Raw genomic sequence first — 12,221 nt, forward strand, 5'->3', positions numbered from 1 at the left:
CGCCAGTCGTTCATGAATGAAAACAGGATTTCCCATCGAATTTTTCAGACCCCTTAACAATGAAGCACGTTTTAGAATTATGTCCCTTTGTTGCAAATACGAAAATTGAACAATAATAGGCGCAATGTTTCCATTTTTTAGTGGGTGGGCAATCGAGATTTCGTCGGGATTCAAACTAACCTGTAAGATGTTGTTTACTATTTGTAAAATTGGTGCGAGTACATTACCATCAGCTGGGATGTCGACGTTAGTAAAAATAAGAAACGGTCTGTTTTGATATCTTTCTACTGCTGTTAATCGTTTTTCTAACTGATAAATGTTGTTTTCTGAAGTAATTTGGTTATTCTCAAGTTTTTCGAGACGATCCGTAAGATTTTGTATGACTAGGTTTTGCTTTGTTACATTATTTGTAAGTTTTTCAATAATTTGTTTCAGTTCGGAAATATTTCCTTTAGTAAAGTACTCTTGGTTGGCCATTTTGATAATAAAGCAACGTGAATTTCAAAGGTTTTGAATTGCATAAAAAGAGCAAGAAAGAGCAACTGCTTTGTTTCGCTTTGTTTCGTTTGCGAAATTCTTTGCGAAATTCTTTAAATATCATTAAAGAATGCAGTCAAATACAAAAAAAACTCTGGTAGTTCCTATGCATTGCAAAAATCCTTGTTTTTAACTCTCCGGAAAAATCTTTGGGCAAAAAAACGACAAGTTTGGATTAATCCTCCGTTATTGCTGAGGAACCTTCTTCGCCCATTTTTGCAATTTTTCCAGAGAGCCACAATGTGCCCCTTTCTGTTTGATATGTGCCTCCTGTGTCCTCTCCTTTGTGGTTTCTCCAAAGAATCAAGGCTTTTCGCAAGCCAACATCATTTTTATTGTGTTTCGATCTCCACAAAACTTCATTTTTCTTTTTATAAAGATTTTTCTTTCAATTTTCTTCTGTTCGCACAGAAGACGTTCATTGATTTCCTCTGATAGGTAAGATATTGGAGATACAAATTATCTCTCGCCAATCGAGGTTGGACAACTGTCTTGCAATGCCTTGCAACAGTCTTGCAGCAAAAAAGTTATGATGTATCTTTCAAGTAAATGGCTATTTTGCAAGATCTTTTACAGCAAATGGTTAATTTGCACGACTCCTCTCTGTTCGTGCCACTCACGCTGGGGTCGAAAAAGTTTAAATTGAGCCAGCAGCTTGAAAAATTTCTAAAATTTACATGCGTCATAGAAATTATTTGAAACAGAGAAAAAATGTGAATTTTGATATGCAGCGATTTATTTTTAAAAAGTATTGTACAGATACTGTTGCGAGTCACAGTTTGGTTAACATTTGGAATTTATTAAATTTTGTTTTTTATTAATCTCAATAAATACAAATTTTTCTAGTTTTGTGTAATAACTCTTCTATATGAAAACTGTAGTTAGTCTCTACCCGGGTCGAGGTTCGACGGTGAAATTTCGGAAGAAATGCGGTGAAATGCGGTGAAAAAAAATAATTTTCACCGCGTATTTCTTACATCTTTTTGCGGTGAATGCGGTGAATCGCGGTGAATTATTTATTTTCACCGCGTAATCAGTATTCTTACAAAAAAGAATCGTCCCCACACGGGTTCGAACATCTGACCTCCTCCATGCCTTCCACTGCTTAGTCCACTGCGCCAACTTTCACTTACATCTTTTAAATTTCTTGTGAATTTAAATCAGATTAAGTAAACTTTGTAAATCCCATGCGGTGAATTTTTGTAAGAAATGCGGTGAAATGTGGTGAATTATTTTTTTTCACCGCATTCACCGCTTTCACCGCATTTCTTACATTATTTTGCCACAAAAGATGATGCGGTGAATTTTGCGGTGAATTCTTGTAAGAAATGCGGTGAAATATGGTGACATATTTATTTTCACCGCATTAACCGCAATCACCGCATTTCTTACATAAGTTCACCGCATTCACCGCATTTCTTACAAAAAATTACCCTTAAACCTCGACCCGGGTAACATTTTAAGCACTATTTCTTTTGTTAGAAGTTGGGTAACCTAACTTTGGGAACAATCTTAGTTTTTATCATTTTTTGTTTTCATTCTATTATCTTTTGCACATAACTGGTTCATATTCTAACTTCACAAAAGTTTCAAAATGCGGCTGTGACGGCTGGAAATTTTTGCCAGAATCACACATACAGATAAAATGCCTTATAACTATCACGCTAAAATTTTTTGATGTAAATTGTATTTTTGAAAGATGAATAGTGATTATGACATTTCTTGTAGCATAAAGGCCTATCTTGTAAGATATTGCAGGTTTTCGTGGAAAAGTTTGCGAGAAAATAAAATATCTGACAATGTTTTGAAATATTCTCACAAGATCCTGCAACATGGTCATTCAAAGTCAATTGGGGTTCCAAATGCTGACAAAAACCACATTTATTCATAACCTTCGAGCTTGCGAATATGAATGCAAGATACCATATATCGGATGGTGAGTAATATGAGCAGAAATCGACTTATTTCGTTCTGCGCTTTATGAAAAATATTCTCCCTCTGGGCTACTGTTTATTGACCACTAGTAAAAAAAACTTAGAACACGTCAATATGTCTGCAGTTCCTCTTATCTGACTATTTTGATCAGATCAGTCCCAAAATTTTCTTCCTTGATTATAACTGTCTAGATCCACAACACCTCTGGTTAGACTGAAGCATCAACTAAGAAATTGTGCAAATTTGGTGCGACCGAAAATCATCTCTAATAAGATTATTTTCCAGACATTAGCAGTTGACTAGATCGATGCCGAACATTGTCACGTTTATGAAGCGATGCTTGGCATTGTGAGATAATGTGATTTATATTGCATAACAGCCCGGGTGCGCGAGCGAACATGATTTGACAAGAGATCGCTTGGGTCTTGAACCACAAAAAGTTGCAATTTTCTTTACTTTTCGAGAAAAATTCTCGGAAGACTTTTACTTATATGTAAATTTAAAATGACACCGACTCAACAGCGAAGATCAAAGTTTAAAGCGATCAAATCATATTCACCAGAATCGATCATTTATTCAGCTGCAACTTTTTTTCTATTGTTGAAATCTTCTTTACTTTGAAGACTATGCAATTCTGATCTAACTAACTTCAACTTCAAAACTGGCTGCTTTTTTTGTTAATTTTTGAGGTTTAATTTCAGAAAACAATTGTAAAATGAGTTTTGTTGAATTCGTGAAGATTATATCGAAATGATGTAGAAAAGGCCATTTTGCATCGATAGTCGTTAATGTTTAATTAATGAACAACATCTATGACATATGCTCGATGTTTATCAGCAGATTTGAGGACTTACCGGATGAGAAAAAGAGACACGAGGCTGCTGTAATGACGAATTGTGGATGAATAATTGCAGCTCCACAAAAATGACCATTTCGAAACTTCACTTTGGCGAAGAACAAACGTCTGGGACTGTTAACGCCCTTCACAATAAATTTCGTTATTTTTGTTGAAACGAATTGCAATGTTGAATTTTTATGACATTTTTGAATATCCGAAGAAAATTTTGCCTTATCCCCGTTCGAAATATTGAATAACAGAGAATATGTAAAAATAAGAACTATCAATTGTTCAATTTTAATCATTTGATTTCAGGTTGTGTATGTGTTTCAAATTGATAATTAGGTACAAGTGCGATTTGCGTCTAATATAAAAAAGATAACTTGACCTCAAATCAAGATAACATATTCTTACTAACATATTCATTGTAAATAACAAATCTAATTTCGGTAATAGTTTGAACTTGAAGTCACGGTAATGTCAACTAAATGTTTCAACGCTGTTTGAGTTCGAAAACTGCAGCTAAATACTATAATAAAAGTGTCACCGAAACTTCACAAAAGATTTGAATGTTCTCTCGTAAAATATCAAAAAAAGTTCACTTAAGTTTTGCTAATACAGTCAGGCAGGACCATTGTCCGAATTTAAACAATAAATTTACTCTGTTCGGATTTTCTAACACATGATACAGTTTGGGTCAGAGCTATATCGCTTCGACGCATTATCGTACCACAAAGTGAAGATGTAAAGCCAGTTGGTAGCGTTTCTTGACTTTTAACTAAGCAGTGACGAAAGTCTATTACTTCTCAACCGATTGAAAAAATTAGAAAAAATGTTGTTATGATAGTGAACAAAAAATTTTGCATATAGATACTGGTTATTGACGAAAAGCAATTAGTCCTGCAACATTATCAAGAGCTGATTTTTAGTTTCTGAAATTGGACATCACAACATCTCAAAACGAATAACTCGGCGAAACCTCTACGAGCTGAAAAATTGCGATTGATGAGATTTTTATTTCACATATTATCAAAGATCCAAATCGATGTCGCATACCGTTCTTATTTGTCATCACTATATCAATTACTGAATTCCTGTACCCTAGATTTGGTGAAGATTTCTGACATTCTCTACCTGTAAAAATGAAGATCCAAGAACAGTTTTCGTTGGTTTAATGCCAAATCTTCTGGTCGTGATTACAAAATATTACGTTTTGGCAAAAAAAGAAAAACTAAACTTTTTCTAACTAAACATCCTATGAGACTTTTCCATAATGTGTCTAGGTATCGAGTCGACAAAAAGAAGAAATATTGAGACGAAATTCCAAAATCAATCAACATTTTTTGAACCAAATAATTTCCAAAGTCTTAAAAATAACTAGGTTTTAACGAAATAAATCTTGATGAATTTTTTAAAAAGCCATAATGAAATCAATAGAACCTGTCGCTGGTTAGACCAAGCCATCGGAATGGACTAAAGATGCAGAAAATCTCAAAAAATTACGAACAACAAATTGCTTAAATAAAGCTATACTGAATGAATAAATAAGTTCACTTGTGCCACATTTGAAAATCATTGGGATCTGTTAATACGCGATTGTGCTAAAGATAGATAAATAGGAAACAAAAAAGCACCACTCACATAACTTATGAAAATGCTTTTTGTCCAACAAACAAATCATCAGTTAGGTCAAAACACGAGTAAGCATTTGAAATTTGAAAACACATGGAATTGTATGAGAACTCTCAATCATGAGGATAAGTTACAAATTGACGAAAAGAACAACAAAAAGGGAAAAAAGTTAAAAATTGCTTAAAAATCTTAAAAATGTAGAATATCAATAACTTTAAGTCTATTGGCAATAAACTGACTGCTTCGGCTAAAATTATATATTCAATACATTAATTACAAGCTTATGGGACTAGTCAGCATTTTACGGCAATCTAAAGAATAAAGAAAGCAAAAACAACAAATTCAAATAAAAAATCAGAGAGAAACGTGTCGAAGCCATTGAAAAAAATTTTTCAGTAAAATTTCTTCTGCTTTCGACCTTTTTTTTAACAACAATTGGACTGTTCTCTTAAACAATGTGCAAGAGAAAAATTGAGAGAAGAAAGTGTCGAAGCCGTTTAAATCATTATTGTTTTTCTGAAAATTTTACATATGATCCAATGAACGTCATCTCTAAGCCAATTGAACTATCAACTTTAGCATGACGTGTTAAGATTCCAAAAGGAACCAAAATTACGAGAAAATATATCGAAAAAAAAACATGAAAACTCGTGCCTCGAAGTCAATAAACCAATACTTAGTAGATTAAACCCTTAACTATATTAACTTTGGTTACAGTAGGAAGAAGAAGGATGGTCGGTTATAACTGAGGCCGACTTACAGTTCACAAAAATAAGTTTTAGATTAATTTTCAATATTTTTTCCCAAAATTTTTTTTATAGTCTTAACAGACAATAAAGTCACTAAATACGCTCAATCGGAGCGCATGCCTCAATTGGAGGACAGTGTTTTTTATCGTGTGTAGTTAATCAATAAGACATCACAATAAGTCTTAGAACTATGGAAACAACAACAAATATAGGCAGAAATCAAAAATTCATTAGAAAAATGCGAGAAGAAAATTTCGATGCCTTTAAACCCAATATTTTTCTCTGAACTTTTTATCCAAGATCCAAGTCTTCTCTAACCCAATCTTAGGTAATACCAATCTTAGGATAATGAGAAAAGAATTAAACAGAAACCAATAAGAAAATTTCCAAAAAAGTTTCCAAAACTTTTTGAAATCTTGTGACACTGAAGTCATATAACAAAAATTTAGATAAAAGCGCTAACCAGATTTAATTTGTTTGTAATAAAAAGGAGGGGCGTCCTTTCGTTACTGAGACTGGCTTACAATTCACGAAAATAACATTAAGATTGGTTAATGGTGAAAAAATTTTCGAAAAATCATTTATAAAGTCTTAACAGCCATTGGCTGCCCACTAAAAGCTTTAGAGAGGTTCACTCAATGCTCACTACAAACTGTGTTGAATTTTGATCAACATCATGCATTCAATACATCAATTACAAGCTTATGGGACCGGTCAGAATTTGACGGCTATCTAGAGAATAAAAAAAATCAAAATCAGCAAATTCAAAATCAATTAGCGAGAAAAGTGTTGAAGCCATTGAAAAATGAATTTTTCTGCTTTCAATTAAATTTTTAACATCAAAAGGACTGTTCTTTTTAACAATTTGACTCCAATAAATCATTCAAAACCCGTAGTATCAACACCATTAAAATCAATAGCTTTCTACGGAAGCTAATAAAGAAGCTAAGTTACGCCTCGATGAGATAGCAAGGATGTTTGTCATTCATATGTCCTCAATGAGAAATTACAAAAAAGCCTTGATTATGAAAAAAAAAGAAATACAAGCAGAATCCAAAAAGTAAGTAGAAAAGTGCGAAAAGAAAGTGTCAAAGCAATTTAAACCATACGCCTTTCTCTGAAAATTATTCCATTGAAATTCTTCTCTAAGCCATTGCGAGATACTAATATCAGTATAATGTGATAAGACTTAAAGAGGAACCAACAATAAGAAATTAGCCAATTTTTTTGTTTGAAATTTTATGACATTGAAGTCATATAACAAAAACTTAGATAAAACAGCTAACCAGATTAAACTTGTTTACAGTAGAAAAGAAGGCGTCCTGTCGTTACTGAAACTCAAAGTGACTTACAATTCACAAATAATGTTTACAATTGGTTGATGATAAAAAATTTTCTCGAAATCATTTTTAAAGTCTTAACAGCCATTATCTGTCCACTGAAAGCTCTAGATAGGGTCACTCAATGCTCACAGCAAAATTCATTGCACGTTAACATCAATGGTACTATGTGGGAGGACTCCAAAGTTTAGTAAAACCTCAGAAAGGAAAACACAAATTTCAGTTAAAATTACAAAAACTCAGAGTCCAAACCAAAAAAAAACGCGATCGATTCTTGAAAACGATTTTTTTTTTGCTCATTGGGCTTCATCAGACTGTAAATCAAGTTTTTCAATAAGAAAATTTAGATATGAAAAACGACTAGCTCTAGGTGACCAAGAAAACAAAAAAATGTGAAGATTTTTCCGAAAAAGAGCTCTGAAATTGAATTCGAAATTTTTTGATAGTAAACTTGCCCATGCGGTCAGAACTAGCTTTTCGTCTATTAGGAACCCAAAATTGTTTCATTTTGTGGCGTAAAATTTATTTTGTATTAATGTTTTAATAAAAAATATCAAAATTTGAAGGAAAATTACAGTGAAAGTGAACAAATTTATGCCGAATACCCCGTGTTCACACAAAACTTCAATCCTCGATAATTCCTTGAAAAAAAATTCAAAAAATCTTTTTAGTTTCGAATTATACGCCTGGACGGGTTTTTTAATGATACCACTCGCATTTCTCCACGATGAATATATCGATCGGCCAAAATTGACTGATAAAAAAAACCCATTAGAGTATTTAGTTACTCCCCCCACAAGAGGGGTCGGAACAAAAAGTTAAGCGAAAAGCCGGTTGCAAAGGTTTATGACATTAATTTCAACGGCAAAAATTTTGTGTCACAGTATTTAAATTGATCACGAATAGTCACCGGATGCCAGAAGGGATGCATATAGAATAGAGTAAAGAGATGCAGAAGAACTGAGAATAATTGGGATCGATTTAACCCCGAAGATTGAGTTCTGCTACTTGACGGAACTTTGCTTTTTTGCTGAAATTTCGACAAGATACAATCCCGGGCCGAGGAATGAGCGGCAAAAAAATGCAAGAAATGAGAGGAATTTGAGTGGACAGTTTAGCAAATTCCGCTCAAAGCCCTTACATTTTTTTGACCGGAATTAGCGGAATTTGAGCGGGAAAAAAATGCAAGAAATGAGCGGAATTTGAGCGGAATAAAAAATGCAAGAAATGAGCGGAATTTGAGCGGAATCAAAAATGCAAGAAATGAGCGGAATTTGAGCGGAATCAAAAATGCAAGAAATGATCGGAATTTGAGCGGAAAAAAATTCAAGAAATGATCGGAGAGACGTTTCGACCGCACTTTTGTCTGATCAGAGGACGTTTCGAGAGCTGAAATAGGTTAAATACTGTCGGAAAAAATCTACAGTTGAACTAACGAACAGCTCTTTGAGATTTTCCAGTATGTTTTGGGTGTGTTCCCCTCCTCCTTTTCTCAACCGGGCTGGGGACCGGCTACGGCGGAGTTACAAACAAACAACTATAGGAGAACTGAGCAGAACTAGCTAAAAAAAACTAGGCTCGAAGAGCTCTCTCCAAAACAGAAACACTAAACAGACCAAACAAAGTATAAAATAATAATAAAAGTATAATAATGTCATAAATATAATAATAAATATAATAAAGATTAAAACCAGAATGAAACAAGGAGGTTCGTTTATGTGCGACTGCACATAATGTTCCAACTATTCTCATTGTCGAACTTTTTTTCTATACAAGCTAAACCAAAAAATGTTTTTCCACTACAACCCACACAAAAATTGGGACTCCTAAGTTGCTTCTCGTTAGCATTCGACAACTCTAAGATCCGATTGAAAAAAAAAGACGTTTTAAAATAAAATTTTCAAATAAGCGAAAAATCCAACTAAGAGACTAACTTTTTTTCTATACAAGCTAAACCAAAAAATGTTTTTCCACTACAACCCACACAAAAAGTGGGACTCCTACGTTGCTTCTCGTTAGCATTCGACAACTCTAAGATCCGATTGAAAAAAAAGACGTTTTAAAATAAAATTTTCAAATAAGCGAAAAATCCAACTAAGAGACTAACTTTTTTTTTATACAAGCTAAACCAAAAAATGTTTTTCCACTACAACCCACACAAAAAGTGGGACTCCTACGTTGCTTTTCGTTAGCATTCGACAACTCTAAGATCCGATTGAAAAAAAAACGTTTTAAAATAAAATTTTCAAATAAGCGAAAAATCCAACTAAGAGACTAACTTTTTTCTATACAAGCTAAACCAAAAAGTGTTTTTCCACTACAACCCACACAAAAAGTGGGACTCCTACGTTGCTTCTCGTTAGCATTCGACAACTCTAAGATCCGATTGAAAAAAAAGACGTTTTAAAATAAAATTTTCAAATAAGCGAAAAATCCATCTAAGAGACTAACTTTTTTTCTATACAAGCTAAACCAAAAAATGTTTTTCCACTACAACCCACACAAAAAGTGGGACTCCTACGTTGCTTTTCGTTAGCATTCGACAACTCTAAGATCCGATTGAAAAAAAAAGTTTTAAAATAAAATTTTCAAATAAGCGAAAAATCCAACTAAGAGACTAACTTTTTTCTATACAAGCTAAACCAAAAATTGTTTTTCCACTACAACCCACACAAAAACTGGGACTCCTACAGTGCTTTTCGTTAGCATTCGACAACTCTAAGATCCGATTGAAAAAAAAGACGTTTTAAAATAAAATTTTCAAATAAGCGAAAAATCCAACTAAGAGACTAACTTTTTTTCTATACAAGCTAAACCAAAAATTGTTTTTCCACTACAACCCTAACTGATTTAAAAAGACAATAAACGACACAACTAAAAACAATGACGTTTCAAAATTAAAACATCAAAAAAGTTAGTTTTTCGTATGGAAATTTGCGAATTTCGCGATTAGCGAATTTTATTCATAGTTATTTTAGATTGGGTCAAAAAGTTGTCCAAATTGAACTAAACCTGGCATGGAGTATCCACTGTATAGGTAGAGTGTAGGGTAAAAAGAATTTTGCTACAGCTTTTCCAGGAAAAAAGTTAGTTTTTCATACGCAAATTCGCGAATTTCGCGATTAGCAAATTTTAACTATAGTAATTTTTCATCGGGTCAAGAAATTGTCCAAATTGAACCAAACTTGGTATGGAGTATCCGCTGTATAGGTAGATTGTTAAACAAAAAGAATTTTTTGTATAGCCTGCCTAGCAAAAAAATTTAGTTTTTCGTATGGAAATTTGCGAATTTCGCGATTCGCGAATTTTAACTATAGTAATTTTTGATTGGGTCAAGAAGTTGTCCAAATTGAACCAAAACTCTTTTTACGCTACACTCTACCTATACAGTGGATACTCCATACCAGGTTTGGTTCAATTTGGACAACTTCTTGACCCAATCAAAAATTACTATAGTTAAAATTCGCTAATCGCGAAATTCTCAAATTTCCATACGAAAAACTAACTTTTTTGCTAGGCAGGCTATACCAAAAATTCTTTTTGTTTAACAATCTACCTATACAGCGGATACTCCATACCAAGTTTCGTTCAATTTAGACAATTTCTTGACCCGATGAAAAAGACTTATTTAAAAAGTTCCCTATTCAAAATTATTCGGAAACTATAGGAATTTTCCGTATGAAAAACTTGATTTTTTCTAGACAAGCTATAGTAAAAATTCTTTTTCCTCTACTAAAATAACTATAGTTAAAACTTGCTAATCGCGAAATTCGCAAATTTCCGTATGAAAAACTTACTTTCTTGCGAGGCAAGCTATACCAAAAATTCTTCTTCCACTACAACCCACACAAAAAGCGGGACTCCTACGTTGCTTTTCGTTAACATTCGACAACTCTAAGATCCGATTGAAAAAAAAAGACGTTTTAAAATAAAATTTTCAAATAAGCGAAAAATCCAACTAAGAGAATAACTTTTTTTCTATACAAGCTAAACCAAAAATTGTTTTTCCACTACAACCCACACAAAAAGTGGGACTCCTACAGTGCTTTTCGTTAGCATTCGACAACTCTAAGATCCAATTGAAAAAAAAACATTTTAAAACAAAATTTTCAAATAAGCGAAAAATCCAACTAAGAGACTAACTTTTTTTCTATACAAGCTAAACCAAAAAATCTTTTCCCACTACAACCCACACAAAAATCGGGACTCCTACGTTGCTTTTCGTTAGCATTCGACAACTCTAAGATCCGATTGAAAAAAAAGACGTTTTAAAATAAAATTTTCAAATAAGCGAAAAATCCAACTAAGAGAATAACTTTTTTTCTATACAAGCTAAACCAAAAATTGTTTTTCCACTACAACCCACACAAAAAGTGGGACTCCTACAGTGCTTTTCATTAGCATTCGACAACTCTAAGATCCAATTGAAAAAAAAACGTTTTAAAATAAAATTTTCAAATAAGCGAAAAATCCAACTAAGAGACTAACTTTTTTTCTATACAAGCTAAACCAAAAAATCTTTTTCCACTACAACCCAAACAAAAATCGGGACTCCTACGTTGCTTTTCGTTAGCATTCGACAACTCTAAGATCCGATTGAAAAAAAAAGACGTTTTAAAATAAAATTTTCAAATAAGCGAAAAATCCAACTAAGAGAATAACTTTTTTTCTATACAAGCTAAACCAAAAATTGTTTTTCCACTACAACCCACACAAAAAGTGGGACTCCTACAGTGCTTTTCGTTAGCATTCGACAACTCTAAGATCCGATTGAAAAAAAAACGTTTTAAAATAAAATTTTCAAATAAGCGAAAAATCCAACTAAGAGAATAACTTTTTTTCTATACAAGCTAAACCAAAAATTGTTTTTCCACTGCAACCCTAACTGATTTAAAAAGACAATAAACGACACAACTAAAAACAATGACGTTTCAAAATTAAAACATCAAAAAAGTTAGTTTTTCGTATGGAAATTTGCGAATTTCGCGATTAGCGAACTTTATTCATAGTTATTTTAGATTGGGTCAAAAAGTTGTCCAAATTGAACTAAACCTGGCATGGAGTATCCACTGTATAGGTAGAGTGTAGGGTAAAAAGAATTTTGCTAGAGCTTTTCCAGGAAAAAAGTTAGTTTTTCATACGCAAATTCGCGAATTTCGTGATTAGCAAATTTTAACTATAGTAATTTTT

Source organism: Convolutriloba macropyga, chromosome 10 (assembly GCF_964194025.1).
Source record: "Convolutriloba macropyga chromosome 10, txConMacr16.3, whole genome shotgun sequence".
Taxonomy (NCBI): domain Eukaryota; kingdom Metazoa; phylum Xenacoelomorpha; order Acoela; family Convolutidae; genus Convolutriloba; species Convolutriloba macropyga.